The 24,189-nt window shown below is 37.8% G+C and overlaps 1 long non-coding RNA gene across 1 annotated transcript in view; it reads left to right on the plus strand.

Annotated features, from left to right (window-relative positions):
* LOC112862376 (uncharacterized) overlaps positions 1 to 24,189 on the plus strand; it is a 155,882-nt gene that overhangs the window by 123,725 nt on the left and 7,968 nt on the right. The window lies entirely within an intron of this gene.

A 24,189-nucleotide genomic window follows, 5' to 3' on the forward strand; every position in this document is an offset into this window, starting at 1 on the left:
CATCATGAGCGCTAGATTGCATCTCTGATGATTAAATTGAAGTGTTTGTGAGGGTGAATTAGGGAAGCGGGTGTCTCTCTTGAGATGTGACATCTGTGGGAAGAGGAGTGAGTTCCTGGCTGGAATGATTAGGCTTTTTTCTTGTACCTACTTAAAACTGATTACTTGTAAATATATATGATTTCCCATTGCTTGTGTTCTCCTACATTCAAACAGTGTTAGCGTTATTTCAAGCTCCCATACTGAACACCCTCCTGGCCTCCTCCCGCCTCACCTCTACAGGAGTTAAATAGGTCTCAGGGTTTGCTCCCGGGCCTCCTTTCTCTAGCTACATCATAACTTTGAGTGTTAGTGCTCTTCAAAGTGTATTCCCTCCACTGGGGTTGGTCTGCAAACTGTTCCTTATTGGTCTGTAATGAGAGAGGAGTATAGAAATCGAGAGTTACATTTAGAAACTTTCACAATAATTTGACATTGCCTTGGCATCCAAGCATATTAGTCCGTTGTACCTTTGTGTCTGATTTTATCTGTAAAGTAATTCATGTTTGTTGGATTTTACAAAAGTATTGGTCCACGATGCAAAAGATAAATGCAAAGTTGTTTTCAAAACAAAAGTTGAAAAAAATAAAGTGTCATGGTTTGAGCAGCCCCAAATTCTATGTCCCTCCCAGATTTATATCTTCAGTCCTGATCTTGCGGAACTCTGTTATGTTCTTAACTACCTTTATGGCTCCATTTGAAGAATAATTATACTAGTTTATATTTATTGAACCATTACTGTGTGTTAAGTTCTGACCTAAATGTTTTACATACGCTTCTTATTTTCTCTACAAGGTAGATGCTATTATTATGTTTAACAGACATCTTAGAAGCAGAACTCCAGATATCGACCCCCTCCAAACCTGTACCTAATTGTTCTACCTAGTTACTCTTGTCAAAAAATTAGAAGTTATCTTTGTTTTGTCTCTTTTACCCCACATCTAATTAATTAGCAAGTCGCTTCGTCTCGACCTCCAACATATATCCCCAATTCATCCACATCGCTCCCTGCCCTTTGCTACAACCATGGTCCAAGCTTCTATCGTCTCTCACAGGAACTACCACAAAAGCCACCAATTAGTTCCTCCTCCACAACCCAAAACAACACATTCTCTGAACAACAGACGAGTGATCTTTTAAAAACATAATCCCATCATGCCATGCTTCTGCTTAAAACTCTCCAACGAGTTTTCATTGCACTTTAAATACAATCTCTAACCCTTACCACTGCCGAGAAGGCTTTATGTAATCTTGTCCCAGCCTAGTTCTCTCAGACCATGTTCCCATACACCACAGCTATGTGTGGCGTAGCCACATCAGCCTATTTCTTTTACTTTCTTGAATAAGTTTAGCTTATAGTACTTGCTGTTCTTTCTGCTGAAATCCTCTGCCCCCAAATCTTTAGAGTAGACTCCTTAATATCCTGCAGGTCTCTGTTTAGGTATCACCTACTCAGGATTTACCTAGCCACTCAATGTAATCTTCCCCAGAGTTCTTCTCTCTTGTATCTTCTTGCTTTATTTTCTTCCAAATACTTTTCGTTATCTGAGTCAGCTTGCATATGTTGACTTGTTTATTATCTCCTTCTCCCCCCTCTAGAATAATGTACCTCAAGAGGTTTGCCTGCACTTTTCACTCTTTTATCTCTAGTGCTCAGAACAAGATTTGGCACATTGTATATGTTCAGGATTTAGCGGATGAATTCATGATTGAATGAATAAATAACACGCTTAAAAAAAAGCATTCTTTATTTTTTTCTGATGCTTCTTTTTCTTGGATCCTCATTGCTGCGTATGAGAATCTGTTGTTTCCCCCAAGTGCACAGTCTACCTTGTTTCCTCTGCCCGCTCTATCAAAGATCACTCCTTGCAATGTCACACATGTAAACTAGATGCCAGAGGAGTGTTCTCAGAACCAACTTTATAACAAGCTCAACAACAACAACAAAAAGAGAGAGAGAGAGAGAGAGAGAGAGAGAGAGAGAGCGATCTTTTCCTTCCATGAACTTCTCTAAAATGTAATAATGGCTGTTTGGGAAATTTTTTGCACCTGTGACCAGCTGGCTATTCAGTCAGTAATTTACTTGCTGAAGTCAAATGTAACTTCTTGGTGACTTTCTTTCACAGTTGCAGTTTATTGTGCAATCCTTTACGCATTAGCCAGAATCTTCAATGACGGTGTTTTAGGAACTGGATGTGTTGCCTATGCTCTGAATGTTGAAGAGATGAGTGGAAGTGACCACAGGTTTAATGACCTTCACCTCACAGAGTTTCACCACTTGCAGTCTATGTGCATATCTGGGTCTTAGGAAATACCTGCAACACCAATGCATCAAATAATGACTAGGAGAATAATTCCATTCAATAAACTTTATTAATGTCTGCTATATGCCTGGTATTATGTCAAGTGTTTTTTTTGCAAAAAATGTAAATGTTATATAAAATTATTATATATGAGTCAGAAATGGATTGCAGTTTATTTTAGCCATGGGGATGCCTTCTCTTTGTGCAGAATTTCAGAACTCCTTGAGCTTATCATTATCAAGCAGCTGTGTGGTAACTATGAAAAGCACTTTTTGATCATGATCATTTCCATACCATTACGAATGCATTTTTCAAGTAGAATCTGGATACAGCAGCAGATTTTGGTATAATGACTTCATAGTAAGGGAGACAGGAGATTTGCAAGTAAGATATTTGCAGACAGAAGATATTGGAAAAGGACAGAGCATCAAAATGTTTATAGTACATTTATTCATATTTAGGGGTACTTGTCATCATTAGGAGAGCTGAAATATACCTCAGTGAGTTTGGTAACCTTAGAAGGTTATTTCAGTAAGAAATTATGTAGCATATTTACATTTTATTCTCTCTTTTCCAACATGATCATTTATTTAACATCAACTGTTCTACCTTTGAAAAGCAGATGGAAAAGGAAGAAATTTGCTTGGATCTAGGAAACACTGACTGCTCCATCTAGGCAAACTTCTCCAGAGTAGAGCTGGAAAGAGAGTTAAAATATGACTCCTTAAACACACTTTTGTCTTTTTGGTAAACAGAACTTACCATGTTTCTCCAATTGATTCTAATCAATCCTCAGAGACAGGTTCTTCTCAGGGAACTTATTTAGATGGAAGCAGTCTGATTCCCAAATATGTAAAATGAGATATAATTAACAGTTTTACATTTTATATGTACTTTTTTAAACATAAATCATGAGTTACTGAAATTTCTTTAATTGTTTAACTTATCAGAATTAAGCTTTAAAAGGCTCAATATTATTGTTAGAATGGCATTCGTGCATTTACACCTCAACATAATTGGATGGGTCTGTGGAAGCAGATATAAAGACCATTTTTTATTAGTTATGCTCAATTTTGTATATCATAAATTCACTCAAGATAGAGTCAAGTGTCAGTCACCCCAAGTACTTTACAAGTGCTCATTTGATGGGCCCTGCATGTTCAGATTGTTTGGTTCAACGGGTCACTCATATAATGTTGGACAATATCACTCTGCCTTACATGGAAAAATAACAAAATATTTATTTCACCTAGAGAGCACAATAATGGTCCATTATTACAGTCAGATTCTTTGTGGATGGAGAAAAAGTTCAGAATTTAGTGGTCTATGTTATATTATCTTGAGATCTTTGAGGGCTCCTAGGTGATGGTAGCTGGATTGTGGAACAGACTTTTGCTTTGTCAGACCTATCTCCAGGGTCTGACGGAAGTCAGGGGGAGAGAGACAGTGGTTTGATTTCACGGTAATTTCTCAGGTCTTTACTATGTTCTGGTTTATGGCAGAGCAAGTTCAGAGATGCAGAAAGTTAATGAAGATCTTTGTGTATATGAGTATTACGTATACAATCTAGAAGGGCCCAGGTGACTAATTTTTGAGTTCCATATTGCAACATACTTAAATTGCAAATCAGAAACCTGTACTCACATTGTCAAATTTTTGCTAAAGGCTCTATGGTTTCTTGATTTCCTGTGAACTAGTTTCACAGTATACACAAGTCTTTCACGGTGTCACCTTAAGTCTTCACATTTGAATTTAAGTAGAATTTACCTAATACTGTGCATGATTGCCCATTCAGTCTCATCCATCTATTAATTCATTCACCCACTCAAAGGGCTCTTAGGAAATGTCTGTCCTGGCATTGTGGGAAATAGAAATACAGTGGAAAATAATATTCCTCTCCTTGACATGAATTTATAATCCAAGTGAGATAGGCTTTTACATACATGAAGGAACCAGAAGAAATCAATGAGAACACTTGAGATAATGTGGTATTTTTATTTTATTTCTTTCCAGGAGGTAGGGCAGAGAATGATGAAAAAAGAAATTGCATGTTTTATAATCAGAACTCTCAACTGCACAGCATAGAAATTGCAGATGATCAAAGTGGCCCGTTGAAGTACACACTGAAAACTTTCTTTGTATTACATGGAACTAATTTTGAATGGCTTTGCAGATTTGAAATAGGAATTCAAGGAAGGAGGGATTTAAAATACAATATTCAAATAGGAAGTTACTTGTTAAACTTTAAGTTGACAGCCACTTAGAAAATACTAAGCACCTTCAATGTGCACGGCATTGTACAGGGCTCTGGGGAGATTGCAAAATGAGTCAGAACATAAGGAATAAAGTAGTGAGTAGTGCAGAGTCTAGAGAGATCATGCTCAGCTCAGTGGTTATAGCTGACTGTGGCTCTTTGGGTGATTGGCAAAGAATGAGAGCCATTTGTGTATCTACACTGAGATGTGTGGAAGGACATTTGGGTTGCAAATCAATATGGCATCATGATTGTGTGTTGTTTCAGAATAACAGGTTTATGTATGGGGAAACTTGATTAGTTTCGCTTACTTATATAAAGTTACTAAGTTTTAAATGTAGATCGAGGCTACATTGTGGTGTGTGGGGAGGGGGTAAGATGTTGGGTGTGGTAGACTGGTTTCATCTCCAAGTCTAGTCACTTGCTACTAATGTGTTGCACGGGATTCTGAGGCCAAATCTGAGATAAGCAAGAAAGATGATTGTAATTTTCAACACTGTCTGATATGCTGTTGGTACATTTATCTAGTATTTGAAACCTCTATCTAGTTAATAAGGAGTCAAATGATTTTGAAAAAGAGGAGTTGTATATAGTCAGGATAATAGTTCTTGAAGAACCCTCAAACTGTTATTTTTTTCTCCAAAATTGGTATTCAGAGAACAATGAATTCACTTGGTCAATAAACTGGGATAATGGAAATTGATCTGTAAATTTCTTCCTTGGGATTTGATAAATACACTGGCATACTGAAGGCTCTGTAAAGCTCCTGGATTACAAAAAGCTAAAATGGTGACTAAACACATGAGAAGATTCTCTTTCTTTTTCACAGCTCCCCCCACCCACACATGTTATTTACACACATACACACATACATGTGGTATCAGTCATCTCAACTTTATTGATTCTCTGATCTAAAATTTAAATAAAGTTAACTTTAGTTTTAGTTCTAGTTAGTCATAAAGTCTTAATCAGGACCTTTTCCACACATAAATGTACCTAACTTCTTTTATTTTTTTAATTCATTTGGCCAATATATACTGGGCATCTATTATGTGGCTATCTGGCAAGCTGTGTTCTAGGCACTGGAGATACAGCAAGAAACAAAATGAACAGAAATCCCTAGCCATTGGGGGCCTATAGTCTAGTGATGGAGACAAATATCAAAGTAAATAAGTAAAATATAGTAAATTAGGTCATTATAAGGGCTAGGGGGAAAAACTAAGTCAGGAAAAGGGGATAGTATGTGTGCTTGTGAGCTGGAAGGGGTTCTGAAATTATACATAGGGTAGGAAAGAAGGCCTCACTGAGAAGGTGAGTCAATCTGTGAAGGAAGCAAGAGGTTGAGTTCATGGCTATCTGGAGACAGAACATTCCAGCAGAGGAAAAGATAGTGCATGGGCAGGGCGCTCAGTGAGAGCATGTCATGGGAACAAATGGACATCAGTGAACGAATGGAGGGAGTTGTAAGAGATGACGTGAGAGAGAGGAGAGAAGGTACTCATGCATTGCCTTGCAGCTCAGGATGTTGGTGTGCACTCTGGGTGAATCAGAGAGCCATTGGAAGGTTTTGAACAGAGTGACATGGAAGACAAGCTCTAGTCTTTGAGAAGGTTATTTGCAATGATTATAAAGGACTGCTAAAGATCGCTAAGAAAAAGATGACAACCAAATAGGCCCATTTTGGCTACTCACCTGAGGATACACCAAGGAGGGGGGGGGGGCAGAACAGAAGCCAGGAGTGGGATTTGGAGGCCACTGCTCTTGGCCAGGAGGAAGGATGACCGGGGTGTGGAGCAGAGTCACAGCAGTGAGAGTATGAACGAGCAGGAAGATGCTTGATACGTCTTCAAAGTAGAGTTTACAGGATTTGCTGACTGTTTGGATGTGTGGTATAAAAGAATTTGAGAAATCAGGGATGTCTCCACTGGTTTTGGCCTGATCACAGAAACTTTCCTTTAATAATGATGTGCTTGACTTCCTGCTTCCAGAGCCCGCCTATCCCCACAGCTGAGACTAATAAATTACTATAAACAGACTTAACCAACAGTTTGGGCAGGGCCTCTTGGTCCAAAAAACAAGAGGGATTCCAGAAAGGGGCAGTGCAGAGAGATCGACCAGCCTCTTAACGCTGGTGCAGCTCTAACCTTGAATCCTGAACCTATGCTTCAGAACTCCTCCTTTTTTTAAATTCCCTTTGCCCCTGAATGCCTCCTTTTGTTGTCACTCTATTACTCAAGCGTGATGAGGTCCTGCTTCAGTGCTGCACTATCCGGTACCCACTTCCCAAATCTTTGATGCCCGCCACGTGCCCATTGGGTTTTCAGTCTCTTTCCTGTTGCTGAATCTATTGATGATAGAGATCTGCCCAGTGGCCAGGACATCTGCCCGTTGCCGTGGGTTGGACCTCTCTAATGCTAACAACTTGCCACCTTGGCCTGGCCCTTTTCTTGTTACCGGCTGTCATCAACCCCGAGAGCTCTGTGACCTTTCCTATGTGTTTGGTTCTTTCCAGCTCCTAAGATAATTCATTCATTTAAAGACTCGTTCATTCTTATCTGCATTAATGCATTCAAATGAACATTTACTGGGTGCTAATTTTGAGTCATCTATCTGAGACTGTAGATAAAAGGTGAATAATATGTAGACTCTATTCTCCATGTCCTAGAGAAGCTTCTAGAATCTGGGGAAGGACATGGGCTAATGAGGGACACAGACATGGAAACAATATTTACAGCGAGTTGTGATAATTGCTCTCAATCGCTAATCATCTTTTCAAAATGGAGACATTTTACGGCTAGACAAAAAGCATGGTGCAGTGTTTTTACAGACTGGAAGTGGAATTAATCTGATCGAGGCTGGAGTTTCTGTTCTCCCACTCACTGGCTGAGTGACATTGGCAAGTGAATTTACCTCTGATACTTCAGTTTCTTCGTCTTTGAAATGGGAATAACAACTAGATGTCTTATAGGGTTGTTGTGAGGGCTACATAAGATATTCATCTAAAGTGCTTTATCATTGCTGCTGACACATACCAAGGCGTAATGTTTTAGCACGTCTTCATTTTCTTCTCTTCCTCCTCCTTCCTCCCTGGCAGTCTAAGTGGGTGCAACAGGAACACAGGAGGAGAATCCTTGGCATGAGGGGGAAACTTTTCTGATCCCAGGGGCCCGGGTCAGAGTCCAGGGCTCTCAGAGCCCCTGCACGGATTTGAGTCATAACATCGTTTAATAATTGCCTAGGTATTGGATCATCGCCCCACATGAGAATTATCTCTTGTGGGCGGGGACTTTGCCTGCTCACCCTGAGCCCCAGCATCTTACACAGTGCTGTGTAGGAAGAAGTGCCCAATAAATATTAAAAAAAAAAAAAGAAGAAGAAGAAGAATGACAAGGCTTCCCAGTGGTGGTGCCTATTAAATTAAACTTGAAAGGAGGAATTCATCACATGAAGGAAGAATAAGACCGTTTCCAGTATTCAGGAAAGTGTGAGCAGTGTGCTGAGACGTAAGACCTTTAATGTATTCAGGAAGCCTCAGGTCTGTTGGCGTCATCTATCTGCCTGTCTACGCACCGCATGAGCTCTTGAATTCTGAAAGGTGGGCAGGAGCTAGATCAAAAAGGACTTTGTATGTATAATAACTCAAGAGTTCAGACCTTTCCCTGGGATGCAGAGCACAGAATGCTATGAGGTAGGGCACTCGAGGCTTTTCACGATCGGGTCCTTACCCCCCTTTTCAGACTTCTCTCCTTGACTAACAATTTACACTCCAGCAGCACCAAAATGTTTTGCACCCCACCCCTCTCCCACCCCTCCAACATCACATGCTTCTGTTTCTTACTTTCTTTGCTTATGCTGTGTCACCGTCTAGAATGTTCCCATCCCCTCTTGTTACCAAAGCCCTCACTGGCCCCCCGTCTCCTATTATTCATGCTGTGGCCCAAGAGTCACCAACTCCAGAAAGTCTTCTGGCTTGCAGGATGCTTCCCCAGTCATTAAAGTTCACATCCAATGAGTTCACATCCAATGGGTGTCAAGCACCCTGTTCCCTTTGTATCTATAATTTGATTTAATCCTTACAAGAACCCTATAAAATAGGTACTGTTATCCTTTTTTAAATTGAGCAAACAGATATACTTTCTTATTTTGGGTTTATTTTACATTTTGTAGATGAGCAAACTAAAGCTTAAATGATCCAGGGTTAAAGACTGGCTGAGATATGACACCTAATGTAAGGGCTACAATCCCCACTATCTTTGAGCTTGAACATTAATTACACTTCACTGCTTAGACAGGGTCCTATGACCCTTCCTTGTCTATGTAACTCTTTTTTTTCTTTTTTTAGCAGTATCAATCTGATAGAATATTAAATTACACAGTTTTCATGTTTCAGTTACAGTTTGAAATCTTTCTGTGTCAAATCTCTTTTTCCCATTCCTTGATGATATCTTGGGCAGATTCCATAATTATTTGGTCACATTCCATTATTAAACTCACTCCAGCCCAGTTTAAATTATTTATTTATTTATTTATTTATTTATTTATTTATTTATTTTTTCAAAATTCTTTTTCTTTCCATTGCAGGACAGGCTCTTGGCACAAGGGGCTTGGAATGAAGATTGGGCACACTCTGTTAACTCATTCCCACAACTCCTCTAGCCAGGCCCCGGCTCCACTGGGTCAGAGGGAGCCGGGGAGGAGAAATGTAGAGAAAAGGGCAAATCTCTTTTTATTTAACTGGTTTTGGCCACAGTTATTTCCTCATTGGCTGTTTGTGCTTTGGAAACAGACACTAAATGGACTGGCATTTTCATTTGTATGGCACCCATCCAGATGCTGGCTGTCGGTGAGCGCACGCACACATGGGTTCTTAGCATGGCTGTGCAGGGACTCCCACTGTATGGCCTCTTATACCTGAGATCCAACTACTGCCCCAGCACTGTGGTCACACTGGTTTCTGTCACTGGCGGTCTCACCACAGACGCTTGTTGCTAAAGTCTTCTCAATATGTGGGCAGCCCTTTTGGCTGGGACTCCAGCGAGTTGGCTCCAACACAGGTTAAATTTCATGATTTCTCACATAGTCATGGGAAAGTCACAGAACCTTGCTATCCCAGAGGGTAGAAAGTGCAGGGGACTATCCTGACACCCATATCTCTCTGCCCTGCCATCCATCCACCCACCCATCCATCCATCCATCCATCCATCCACCCATCCTTCCATCGACCCAGTCATGGCACTGATAAGTAAATCTACAACTCAAATGGATGCCTATTCAGGGTACTGAAGGAGATGCTCCTCTTATAGCAAGCATCCCTAGTCTATTGCTTTTGTCTTAAAAATATTTTATATATAAAATATTCATAATGAAGAGTGTACGTACAGTTTAATGAACACTAATAAAAAGTAACAACCAGGTATTTGTCATTTTGAGAATGAAAACATTTCCCAGTACCTAAGAAATCCCTGAGTATACTCCACTCTGGATTATGTGTGAATTTATTCTTATACATTAAAAAACAGAATTTTAGTGCATGCATATTGTATTCATTTTCCATTACTGACATAATAAATTACCACAATCTTGTGCCTTAAAACAATACAAATGAATTATTCTTACAGTTCTGTGGGTTTGAAGTCTGACGTGGGTGTCACTGAGCTATAAAATCAAGGTGATGACAGGGCTACATTCCTTTCTAGATGCTCTCAGGGAGAGCCCATTTCTTACATTTTCTAGTTTCCAGAGGCCACTCACACTCCTTGGCTCACGGTTTTCCATCTTTAAAGCTAGCAATGTTGCATTTATTTGACCCTTCTTTTTTATTTTTATTTTTAATGCTTATTTACTTACTTTGAGAGAGCAAGTGAGGGAGGGGCAGAGAGGGAGGGAAAGAGAGGATCCCTTGAACCCACTAACAGTGAGATCATGACCCGAGCTGAAATCAAGAGTTGGACGCTTAACTGACTGAGCTACCCAGCACTTCCCCCCACCCCCACACATCTCTGACCCTTCTTTTTTGGTCACACTTTGTCTTCTTCTAAGTGACTTTGTCAGTTTCCCTCTGGTCACAGCTGGAAGAGATTCTGCCTTTAAGGATCCATGTAATTAGATTGGACCCACCTGGATAGTCTTTCTATCCCAAGGTCCGTGATGACATCCTCAAAGTTTGTGTGTGTGTGTGTGTGTGTGTGTGTGTGTGTGTGTGTGTGTGTGTGTTCGTGTGTGTGCGTGCGCATGTGTGTGCTTGCCATGTAAGGTAACATATTCACAGGGTCTGAGGATTACAATGTGGACATCTTTGAAGGGAGCCTTATTCTACCTAACACATAGATGTATTGCTAAAAATATTTTCTATACCTTTGCTCGCTTTCACATTTTACATAAACAGAATTAAATAGTATGCATTCTTTTTGTGAACTGCTTTTTTTCACTTACTATTAGATTTTGGATTTATCCATATTGATGCATGAGCTGTATTTATTTTCATCACTACCATAGTATTCTATTGTATGAATATACTGTGCCGTGATATAATGAATAAATATACCATTTAGAGATCTTCTCACTATTTATAGACATTTTGGACATTGCAAGTTTTGGGCTATTAAGAACATTGCTGATATGAATATTCTTGTCAATGCTTCCTCTGATTTGTGTGAGCACATATTTCTTTAGGTTATATTTCAATGTGATATTGAAGGTATTTCATATATTTCATTCTCCACGTTTGCTCCTGAGAAGTCAGTTTTCAATCTAGTAATTATTTTTCTTTTATGTTACTTATCTTTTCTCTCTGAGTCCTTTTAAGCTGTTCTTCCTATCTTTGTTTTCCTGCAATTTCACTACAATACTGATTTGATACTGATTTCTTTTTATTTACATGCTTGGAATTTGTTGGATTAATGAAGCTGAGAAAGACTGAGAACAGTTATCTTAATTATTTCCTCAAAAAGTTAGGGAAAGAAAACCCAACAAGATAATCTGAAGACAAGCAGAGGAAGAAATTACTAAAGATGTAAGCAGAATGAATTTGAGAGAGAATAAATAAAATGGTAAAATAGAACAATTAAAAAGTTGATAAAAGAAACAAACCATCAGTAAAATTAATAAATATAAATAAAGTGCAAATGCTCAAAATAAGGAATAACAAGGAGGAGATATCCAACAAAACAGAGGGATTGTAAAGTCACAAAAGATTAACTTCTATTCTTTCTTTAAATTTTTCTCCCTTCATTTTTTCCCAAGTCTCCTGAAAACTCAATTTCATGTATGTAAAATTAGTGAACATTGTTTACATTTTCTTTTAGTTTCTTTGATTCTTTTATTTCCTCTATCATTATCCCGGATAATTTATGTCAGTCAATCTGTCTGTAAATTCATTATTTTTTCTGCAGTGTTTATTAGGCTATTAAGCCTATGTAATGTACTTTTGATTTCAAATAGTGTATGTTTCAGCTCCAGAATTTCCATTTGTATCTTTTTTCTTGTAGTTTCCACTTACTTGCTGAGATTTACCATATCTTTACCCGTTCTTTACCTTTTACTATAATTTATATGTATTAGTTTTTTCAAGGTCTCTGTCTGCTAGATACAGTATTTTGATATTGTGGGTTCTTTTTCCTCACTTCCTTGTAACTTTCATATTTAATTTCATATCAGAAGTATTTAAGATAATAGTGGAGATTAAGTTATACTTTTTTCTAATACTACTTTTTCCAGACAGTGAGAGCTCTTTCCTATATCTGGCAGATGAAGTGAGGGGATAGCCAACTTTGCTTTTTTTTTTTAATATTTTTAAAATCTTTTTAAAATTTTATTTTTATTAATTTACATCCAAATTAGTTAGCATATAGTGCAACAATGATTTCAGGAGTAGATTCCTTAATGCCCCTTACCCATTTAGCATTTGGCCCATCTGCCCTCCCACAACCCCTCCAGTAACCCTCTGTTTGTTCTCCCTATTTAAGAGTCTCTTATGTTCTGTCCCCCTCCCTGTTTTTATATTATTTTTGTTTCCCTTCCCTTATGTTCATCTGTTTTGTCTCTTAAAGTCCTCATATGAGTGAAGTCATATGATTTTTGTCTTTCTCTGACCTAATAATTTCACTTAGCATAATACCCTCCAGTTCCATCCATGTAGTTGCAAATGGCATGATTTCATTCTTTATGATTGCCGAGTAATACTCCATTGTGTGTGTGTGTGTGTATGTGTGTGCGTGTGTGTGTGTGTATGTATGTATATACCACCTTTTCTTTATCCATTCATCCATTGATGGACACTTGGGCTCTTTCCATACTTTGGCTATTGTTGATAGTGCTGCTATACATAAACATGGGGGTGCATATGTCCCTTCAAAACAGCACACCTGTATCCCTTGGATAAATGCCTAGTAGTGCAATAGCTGGGTCTAGGGTAGTTCTATTTTTAGTTTTTGAGGAACCTCCATACTGTTTTCCAGGGTGGCTGCACCAATTTGCATTCCTACCAACAATTCAAAAGACATCCTCTTTCTCTGCATCCTTGCCAACATCTGTTGCTGCCTGAGTTGTTAATGTTAGCCATTCTGACAGGAGTAAGGTGGTATCTCATTGTGGTTTTGATTTGTATTTTCCTGATGATGAGATGATGAGTGACATTGAGCATTTTTTCATATGTTGGTTGGCCATCTGGGTGTCTTCTTTGAAGAAGAGTCTATTCATGTCTTTTGCCCATTTCTTCGCTGGATTATTTGTTTTTTGGGTGTTGAGTTTGAGAAGTTCTTTATAGAATTTGGATGCCAACCCTTTATCTGATAGGTCGTTTGCAAATATCTTCTCCCATTCTGTCGGTTGCCTTTTAGCTTTGCTGATAGTTTCCTTTGCTGTGCAGAAGCCTTTTATTTTATTGAGGTCCCAGTAGTTCATTTTTGCTTTTGTTTCCCTTGCTTCCTGAGACATGTTGAGTAAGAAGTTGCTGCGGGCAAGATCAAAGAGGTTTTTGCCTGCTTTCTCCTCAAGGATTTTGATGGCTTCCTATCTTACATTGAAGTCTTTCACCCACTTTGATTTTATTTTTGTGTCTGGTGTAAGAAAGTGGTCCAGGTTCATTCTTCTGCATGTCGCTGTCGAGTTTGCCCAGCACCACTTGCTGAAGAGACTGTCTTTATTCCATTGGATATTGTTTCCTGCTTTGTCAAAGATTAGTTGGCCATATGTTTGTGGGTCCATTTCTGGGTTCTCTATTCTGTTCCATTGAACTGAGTGTCTGTTCTTGTGCCAGTATCATACCATCTTGATGATTACAGCTTTGTAGTATAGTTTGAAGTCTGGGATTGTGATGCCTCCTGTTTTGGTTTTCTTTCTCAAGATTGCTTTGGCTATACGGGGTCTTTTCTGGTTCCATACAAATTTTAAGATTGTTTGTGCTAGCTCTGTGAAGAATGCTGGTGTTACTTTGATAGGGATTGCATTGAATATGTAGATTGCTTTGGGTAGTATCGACATTTTAACAATATTTGTTAATCCTACCCAGGAGCATGGAATCTTTTTCCACTTTTTTGGGGTCTTCTTCAATTTCTTTCATAAGCTTTCTATAGTTTTCAGTGTATAGATTTTCCACCTCTTTGGTTAGATTTATTCCTAGGTATTTTATGGTTTTTTTGTGCCACTGTAAATGGGATCGATTCCTTGATTTCTCTTTCTTTCTGTTGCTTCATTGTTGGTGAATAGGAATGCAATTGATTTCTGTGCATTGATTTTATGTCCTGCAACTTTGCTGAATTCATGAATCAGTTCTAGCAGTTTTTTGGTGGGATCTTTTGGGTTTTCCATATAGAGTATCATATCATCTGCAAAGAGTGAAAGTTTGACCTCCTCCTGGCTGATTTGGATGCCTTTTATTTCTTTGTGCTGCCTGATTGCAGAGGCTAAGACTTCCAATAGTATGTTGAATAACAGTTGCGAGAGTAGACATCCCTGTCTTGTTCCTGACCTTAGGGGGAAAACTCTCTGTTTTTCCCCCATTGAGGATGATATTAGTGTTGGGTCATTCATGTATGGCTTTTATGATCTCAAGGTATGCTCCTTCTATCCCTACTTTCTTGAGGGTTTTTATCAAGAAAGGATGCTGTATTTTGTCAAATGCTTTCTCTGAATCTTTTGAGAGGATCATATAGTTCTTGTCCTTTCTTTTATTGATGTGATGAATCACGTTAATTGTTTTGGGGATATTGAACCAGCCCTGCATCCCAGGTATAAATCCCACTTGGTCGTGGTGAATAATTTTTTTTAATGTATTGTTGGAGCCGGTTGGCTAATATCTTGTTGAGGATTTTTGCATCCATGTTCATTGGGGAAATTTGTCTATAGTTCTCCTTTTTAGTGGGGTTTCTGTCTGGTTTTGGAATCAAGGTAATGCTGGCCTCATAGAAAGAGTTTAGAAGGTTTCCCTCCATTTCTATTATATGGAACAGCTTCAAGAGAATAGGTGTTAACTGTTACTTAAATGTTTGGTAGAATTCCCCTGGAAAGACATCTGGCCCTGGACTCTTGTCTTTTGGCAGATTTTTGATTACTAATTCGATTTCCTTACTGATTATGGGTCTATTCAAATTTTCTATTTCTTTCTGTTTCAGTTTTGGTAGTGTATATGTTTCTAGGAATTTGTCCATTTCTTCTAGATTGCCCATTTTGTTGGCATATAATTGCTCATAATATTCTCTTATTGTTTTTATATCTGTTGTGTTGGTTGTGATATCTCCTCTTTCACTCTTGATTTTATTTATTTGGGTCCTTACCTTTTTATTCTTGATCAAACTGGCTAGTGGTTTATCAATTTTATTAATTCTTTCAAAGAACCAACTTCTGGTTTCATTGATCTGTTCTACTGGGTTTTTTTTTTGGTTTCGATAGCATTAATTTCTGCTCTAATCTTTATTATTTCCTGTATTCTGCTGGTTTTGGGTTTTATTTGCTGTTCTTTTTCCAGCTTCGTAAGGCATAAGAGTAGATTGTGTATCTGAGATCTTTCTTCCTTCTTTAGGAAGGCCTGGATTGCTATATACTTCCCTCTTATGACCGCCTTTACTGCATTCCGGAGGTTTTGGGTTGTGGTGATATCATTTTCATTGGCTTCCATATACTTTTTTAATTTCCTCTTTAATTTCTTGGTTGGCCCATTCATTCTTTAGTAGGATGTTCTTTAGTTTCCACGTATTTGTTACCTTTCCAAATTTTTTCTTGTGGTTGATTTCGAGTTTCATAACATCGCGGTCTGAAAATATGCACGGTAGGATCTCGATCTTTTTGTACTTGCTGAGGCCTGATTTGTGTCCCAGTATGTGGTCTATTCTGGAGAACATTCCATGTGCACTGGGGAAGAATGTATATTCTGCTGCTTTAGGATGAAATGTTCTGAACGTATCTGTTAAGTCCATCTGGTTCAGTGTGTCATTCAAAGCCATTGTTTCCTTGTTGATTTTTTGATTAGATGATCTGTCCATTGTTGTGAGTGGGGTGTTGAAGTCTCCTACTATTATGGTATTACTATGGATGAGTTTCTTTTTGTTTGTGATTAATTGATTTATATATTTGGGTTCTCCCACATTTGGTACATAAATGTTTACAATTGTTAGGGCTTCTTGGTGGATAGACCCCTTGATATAATGCCCTTCTGCATCTCTTGATGCATCTCTTTATTCTTAAGTCTAGATGGTCTGATATAAGTATGACTACTCTGGCTATCTTTTGTTGACCATTAGCACGATAGATGGTTCTCTATCCCCTTGTTTTCAATCTGAAGGTGTCTTTATGTCTAAAGTGGGTCTCTTGTAAATACCACATAGATGGATCTTGTTTTCTTATCCATTCTGTTACCCTATGTCATTTGATTGGAGCATTGAGTCCATTGAGGTTTAGAGTGACTAATGAAAGATATGAATTTATTGCCTTTATCATGCTTGTAGAGTTGGAGTTTCTGGTGGTGTTCTCTGGTCCTCTCTAGTCTTTGTTGCTTTTGATATTTATTTATTTACTTACTTATTTTTTCATCTTTTCTCCCCCCAGAGAGTGTACCTTAAAATTTCTTGCAGGGCTGGTTTAGTGGTCACAAACTCCCTTAAGTTTTGTTTGTCTGGGAAACTTTTTATCTCTCCTTCTATTTTGAATGACAGTGTTGCTGGATAAAGAATTCTTGGCTGCATATTTTTCTGATTCTGCACAGTGAATATATCCTGGCACTCCTTTCTGGCCTGCCAAGTTTCTGTGGATAGGTCTGCTCCAAACCTGATCTGTCTTCTCTTGTAGGTTAGGGGCTTTTTTTCCCCTTGCTGCTTTCATGATTCTCTCCTTGCCTGAGTATTTTGTGAATTTGACTCTGATATACCTTGTTGGTATGGTCAGTTCTTGTTGAATCTAATGGGAGTCCTCTGTACTTCCTGGATTTTGATGTCTGTGTCTCCCGAGGTTAGGAAAGTTTTCCTCTATGATTTGCTCACATAATCCTTCTACCCATATTTCTCTCTCTTCCTCTTCTGGGACCCCTATGATTCTGATGTTGTTCCTTTTTAATGAGTCACTGATTTCTCTAATTCTTAAATCGTGCTCTTTTGCCTTAATCTCCCGCTTTTTTTCCATTTCATTATTCTCCATAAGTTTGTCCTCTGTATCACTGTTTCTCTGTTCTGCCTCATCCATCCTTGCTGCCATGGCCTCCATCCGTGATTGCAGCTCAGTTATAGCATTTTTTTATTTCACTCTGACTAGTTTTTACTTCTTTTATCTCTGCAGAAAGGGATTCTAGTCTGTTTTCGACTCTAGCTAGTATTTTATTATCGTGATTCTAAATTCTGGTTCAGACTACTTGCTTGTATCTGTGTTGGTTAAGTCCCTGACTGTCATTTCTCTGTGTCTTTCTTTTGGGGTGAATTCTTTTGTTTTGTCATTTTGAAGGGAGAAAATGAATTAATGAGGTAGAAAAATTAAAATTAAACAATTTAAAGTTAAAAAATATTAAAATTAAAAATTAAACACACACACACACACAAATGAATAAATGATGCTAGATCCTAGGTGCGTTTGGTCTGTGTTGAAAGTGGCTTGATAGACTGTAGAAAAAAGGGGGAAAAAAGGAAATCATTTGAAAATTTGAAAAAATGTATACACTGAAGTAGACTAAAATGAAATGATGGAAGTAAAATAGAGTTTGAAAAAATTTACACAAAAGTAAAAAATATAGTAGAAAAAATAAAGACAAATATTTTTAATAAAAATTAAAAATAAAAATGAATTTTTTCTATTTCTGTTTTCAAGAAAAAGAAATGAAAAAGAGAAAAAAAATAAGGAAAGAAAATGGAATAGATGGACTGGCTAACAGACTGAAATTACTAGTTTTTCTCTAGAAGTCAGACTATGAAGTGCTTAATAGTACCTAATTTAAGTAGGCAGTGAGAATTATGTTCTTGAAGAGCGAGGTTATTCCACTTGGGCGGGGCATAGTGTAACATTCCTGTTCTCCACTAGATGGCGCTTCTAGCCTACTGGGGTGGATTGTAGGTGTGTATGCGCATGTGTAGGAGCAGTGAAAATGGCATCACTCAGCTACCCAGTCTCTCGAATGGGAACTCTCTTCTCCCTGATCAGCAATTGCACACCCATCCTTCCTCTTGGGCTTCAGTCCACTCCCTGCTTCCACACTGTCCATGACCAAGCCCCAAGCAACACCACCCTCCTGAGTTTTGTCTCAGATGTGGCTGCCTTCCCTGGCCCCCCACTTCTAAGGGACTGCGGCTTTGACCCACTCTTCCCCTTTGTAGAGGGTCTCACTGAGCAATGGCTGGGTGCCAGCTGCACCCAGGAACACTTGCAGGAATGTGCTGCTGCTGATGCCCAGAGACAATGACCAGGTGCCAGTCTGCTCCAGAAAAAGTTTGTGAGACAGTGTAGAAGCACTGCTTCTGGAAATGTGGAAAATCACAACACATCTGGCACCAGCCTTCATTCCCAATGACCTTGTTCCGGCACGAGCAAATGTAGCCATTCTCTGGGGTCTGCTGGGCACAGGTGGCCTCAGAGCCTGTACCAAATGTCCTTCCAGCAGTGGAACCGCTTCTCCCTGTGTGGCGCGAGAACCTCCCAGACCCCACTCTGCTCCTGGGGATTTGCCCTTCCCACCAGAGTACCGCCAGGTATTGAGCTGCAGAGTTTCAGACTCTGTGCTTCCCCTCTTTACAGTCTTAATGGAATTTAAACCCTCTCCTTTCTCCTTTCTCCCTTTTTAGTTCGGTCCTTGTGGCTGTTTCCAATTTTCCACTTTCTATCTAGCTGATTTTGGGTGGGGTGCTTTTACCATATTCTCCCCCCACCTGTCTCCACATGCAAAAGCACCTCCCTGCCCTCTGCAGCTTCTCTCTCCCCATGTTCACCTCTCCATGCCATGTACCTGCTGAATTCTGTGGTTCAGGTTGTGCAGATTGTTGTGTTAATCCTCAGATCAGGTGTGCAGGATGGTTTAGTGTTGGTATGGTTGTATTTCATGTATGTGAGACACACAAAAAACTTCCATGTTGTTCCGCCATCTTGGCTCCTCCCAGGGATAGCTAACTTTAATAACATTGGAATTATCTCCTGTTAGCCCAATCCCTACCCTCCACCAAAGGCAAATCTCGCTGATTTTGTCCTAATTCAGAGTCATTTGGCCCACACTCTGGTGCTGCACTGCTCAAGTTTCCAGACTTTGTGAAAATGTCTAGAGTTGCATGTGTTCTTTCAGCATTTCAGGCCTAGCTTTCCCCCCTCCTTTGTCATCAGGAAGAATTGGCAGGTTAAGAAAATTATTAAGAAAAAATATAATTTAAAATCAATGAAATAAGCTTCTCCCTTAAAAAGCTAGAAAAAGAAGAGTAAAATAAACCAAAAGCAAGGAGAAAAGAAATAATAAAGTTTAAAGAGGAAATCTAGGAAAGAGAAAACAAATAAAGAATACCTACAAAGACAAGTATTTTGAATTCATCAAAAATATTGATAAACTTCTACTATCAAGTGTCAACAAGGAAAACTGAGAAGAAACACAGTAACAAAAATTAAGATAGAAAGCAGGGATAGCATTTCAGATCCTACAGAAATTAAAAGTATAATGAGAGAATAATATGAGTGATTTTTTTCCAATAAATTTGATAGCTTAGATAAAATAGACAAAATCATTGAAAGGCACAAAATATCTAATCATGCATAAGAAGAAATAGAAAATCTGAATCTTCCAATATTATATGAAGAAATTTAATTTGTAATTAAAACATTTCCCATAAGAAAATCTCTTTGCCCAGATGGCTCATTTGGAAATTTTATAAACATTAAAAAAAATTCCAAACTTGTATTAGTGCTATCAGAAAATAGAGGAAGACAGAGCACTTCCCACCTATTTTTATGAGGCTAGAATAATGCTGTTTTCCACACAAAAGAAAAATTATATTAAAAAGAATTGTATATCAATAGCACTCATTTAAACATAAATAAAATTCTTAAAAATGTAACTAATATATCTAACCCATGAACACATAAAAGGATTGCACACATTATAAATATTGGGTTTGGGGTGCCCGGGTGGCTCAGTCAAACATCTGACTTTGCTCAGGTCATGATCTCACAGTTTGCAAGTTCAAGCCCTGCGTCGGGCTCTGTGCTAACAGTTCAGAGCCTGGAGCCTGCTTCAGATTCTGTGTCTCCCTCTCTTTCTGCAACTCCCCTACTCACACTCACTCAAAAATAAATAAACACTAAAAAAAATTTTTTTTTGTAAATATATGTTGGGTTTATCTCAGGAATGCAAGTTTGGTTTAGCATCAGAAAAATAAATATAGGGAAGCCTGGGTGGCTCAGTCAGTTTAGCATCTGACTCTTGATTTTAGTTCAGGTCATGATCTCATGGTTCATGGGTTTGAGCCCCACATCAGGCTTGTGATGATGGCTCAGAGCCTGCTTGGGATTCTCTGTCTCCTGCCCTCCTTTCCCCTCCCCCATGTTCTCTCTCTCTCTCTCTCTCTCTCTCTGTCTCTCAAAAATAAATATTAAAAAAATAAAAATAAATATATTTCACCATATTATCAGAATAAAGAAGAATAAAACCAAATAATCAGCTAAAAGAGTTGGGAAAAAGTATTTGGCAAAATATAACACCTGTTCATGATAAAAACTTAGCAAACAAGAAAAATAAAGTACTTCCTCAACTTGGTAAAGAGAGTCTATGACAAACACTGTGAATATTATATGTAATGATGAAATATTAAATGCTTTCCCCTAAGACTAGGAATAAAGTGAGGAATTTCACTCCTACCAGTTCTAGTCATTATTACACTAGAGGTTCTACTTAGGGCAATAAATGATTTTAAAAAAAACTAAAGGCAGGAGGATTGGAAAGAAAAAACAATACTGTGTTTATTTGCTGATGACATGATTGTATAGGTGGTAAATCTAGAGGAAAAAAAAGTAAAAACCTACTAGAATTAATAAGCATGTTTAGCAAGGTGTGAGTATACAAAGTCACTTTTGGAAAAGTAACTGTATTGTGAGTGCAATTTTTATAAATTTCATATGGAAACACAGAGAACCTAGAATAGACAAACCAATCTTGAAAAACAAGAGTTAGAAGATTTATAATACCTGATTTAAAACTTTTTGTAAAGATATAATAATCAAGACAGTGTGCTATTTGCTTAAACATAGTCAACACTCAATGACACAGAACGAACAATCAAAAACAGATCCACATTTTTACAGTCAAACAATTTTCAACAGAATTGCCAATGCAATTCAGTAGGGGGGGAAGGGATATTTTTTAATATGTGGTGCCAAGTATTCATATTGAAAAAAAATAATATTTACCACCATATCACTCCATATTTTAAAAAATTACTTGAAATAGATTTAGAATTATACAATTGCTAGAATTTAATGAATTTATAAAACTTAATAATATTTTATATGAAAAAAGAAATTATAAATTGATGGACATCCTCAAAACTTTTTATCAAAAGTCATAGTTAAAAAAATGAAAATTCAAGCTACAGTTGGGAAGAAAATATTTAAATACATATATCTGGCACAGATTTATATCTAGAATCTATTAAAAACTCCTACAAATCTATAGTAAAAAGAACAACTCAATTAAAATGGGCAAATTAAGGGTGCCTGGGTGGCTCAGTCGGTTAAGCAGCCAACTTCGGTTCAGGTCATGATCTCGCAGTTTGTGAGTTCGAGCCCCGCGTCGGGCTCTGTGCTGACAGCTCAGAGCCTGGAGCCTGTTTCAGATTCTGTGTCTCCCTCTCTCTGACCCTCCCCCGTTCATGCTCTGTCTCTCTCTGTCTCAAAAATAAATAAGCGTTAAAAAAAATTTAAAATAAAAAAGGGCAAGTTATTTGAATAAAATCTTCACAAAGAAATATTATGTCAATAAGCAAATTAAAATGTCAATAGTCACCTGGAAAATGCAAATTGAAACCACAACGAGAGGGTTTACAATACAAACCACACTGTAAACCACCATGCAACCATTGCTAAGGTAAAATAGACAACTCTGAAATTATCTAATTTTGAAGAGGATTTTGACTAATAGGGACGCTCATACATTGTTTGTATGTAAAATGGTACAACAAGTTTGGAAAACTGACGGTTCTTCGTAAAGTTAAACAGACTTCTTCCCTATGACCCAACAATTCCATATTGGGTATTTACCCAGGGGAAATAAAAACGTGATCACAAGGAGTTTCATGAATGCCATAGCAGAATTATTCATAATGATCCCAACTGGAAAAAATATTTCCTCAATAGAAAAGTGGATAAATCGTATATTCATAGACTAGAACACTAATAAATTAAGTACAAAACACCAATACATACAACACCATACAATTCCAAAAGTATCATATCAAATGAAAGAAGCCAGACTCATGTGATTATATTTTTGTGAATTTCCAGAACAGTGGTTACCTCTGAAGCAAATTGGAAAATTTTGAAGATTGTGTTTTTTGAGTAGATACATATTAGTGTTATGCTCTTTTTTGAAATGTAGCTTTTCACATGATAAATTGGCCTTTATTTGACTCGTTTAATATATTTTTTTTTTACTTAATTCTACCTCAAGATATTATTCTTGGCATTATTTTGTATTGCTTTGCATATCTTTGTTTATTCTTCAATATTTAACTTTACCAAATCCCTCTGTTTCAGGTATGACAAAGAATTGGGTTTTGCTATATAAGCAATCTGAATTTTTTAGTAAGTGATTTAAGCGCATTTACATTTACGTACTGATATTTTGGTTTCAGTTTGCTATCTTGTCTATTTTCTGTATGGCTCAACATTTCAATTGAAAATTATTTCAGTTAAGTGTCCTTTTAAACCTTTTCTGTTGATAATTCTTTTGGTATTTAGGAAGTTTTGACTCTTCAATCTAGTAGTTTTATTTGCACTATTTTTTAAATTTCTTTTTAATGTTTATTTATTTTTGAGACAGAGACAGAGTGTGAGCATGGGGAGGGGCAGAGAGAGAGGGAGACACAAAATCCAAAGCAGCCTCCAGGCTCTGAGCTGTCAGCACAGAGCCCAATGAGGGGCTCGAACCCACAAACTGTGAGATCATGACCTGAGCCAAAGTCGGACGCTTGACCGACTGAGCCACCCAGGAGCCCCTTATTTACACTATTTTTTTTTATATTACTCTTAATCTTCTCTTCTTTTAGATACTATTTGTTAATTTTCTACCACAAATGAGACTAAAGTTACTCTCTCCCTTGCCCTTACCTTCTAAATTTGATCTCTAGCATTATTTTAGTGTTAATCTTTACTTCCTAAATTACTTAAGCTTCAACCACCTTATTTATTATTCTAAATATACTGTTGAGTCTTAGATATATTTCAAGTCTTCAATACACTTGAACCTTCTACTACTTCAGTTGTTAGCTTCAGGTAATATAATTAATTCATCTGTGGTAATCCACAGGCTTATTTCATTGTCCACTATTCCTAACTTGTAAGGTTGTGTTGATATTAATGTCTGAACATGTGAAAACTACTATTATTTTTCACCCTTTTCCCTGTCTTTCAACCTTAGTTCCACCAACTTAAATATTTGCCAAACTTTCTACAAACATTTTGTTTGAAGCTCATTCTTTGGTAGATTTGTCACAAAGCGATTAGGGAATGATACTCCTTGAGGTCTTCCATATTTTTAGTTGCTTGTCTGTGGCTTTTATGTTGAAGACAAGTTTGGCTGTCCATAAAATTCTTCTCACATTTTCTCTTCTTTAACATCTTTTAAAAAGTTGCTACATGCTTTTTCTAATGTAGATGTTGCTTTGAAGGATCCTCATACTAATTTGATAGTTGTTATAAATGATTTTGACTTCTTGTCTGTAAACTAAAGGGAATCCCCCCCATTATTAAAAAAAAATAGTAATTTTGGCTTAGAATATGGCCTAAGGCCGGGGGTCTGAGTGACTCAGTTAAGTGTCCAACTCTTGGTTTTGGGTCAGGTCATGATTTCATGGTTTGTGGGTTTGAGCCCCCACATCAGACTCCACTCCAATGTTGCGGAGTCTACCTGAGATCCTCTCTCTCCCTCTCTCT

The sequence above is a fragment of the Puma concolor genome, chromosome B2 (assembly GCF_028749965.1).
Source record: "Puma concolor isolate L17-30 chromosome B2, mPumCon1.1.hap2, whole genome shotgun sequence".
Lineage (NCBI taxonomy): Eukaryota > Metazoa > Chordata > Mammalia > Carnivora > Felidae > Puma > Puma concolor.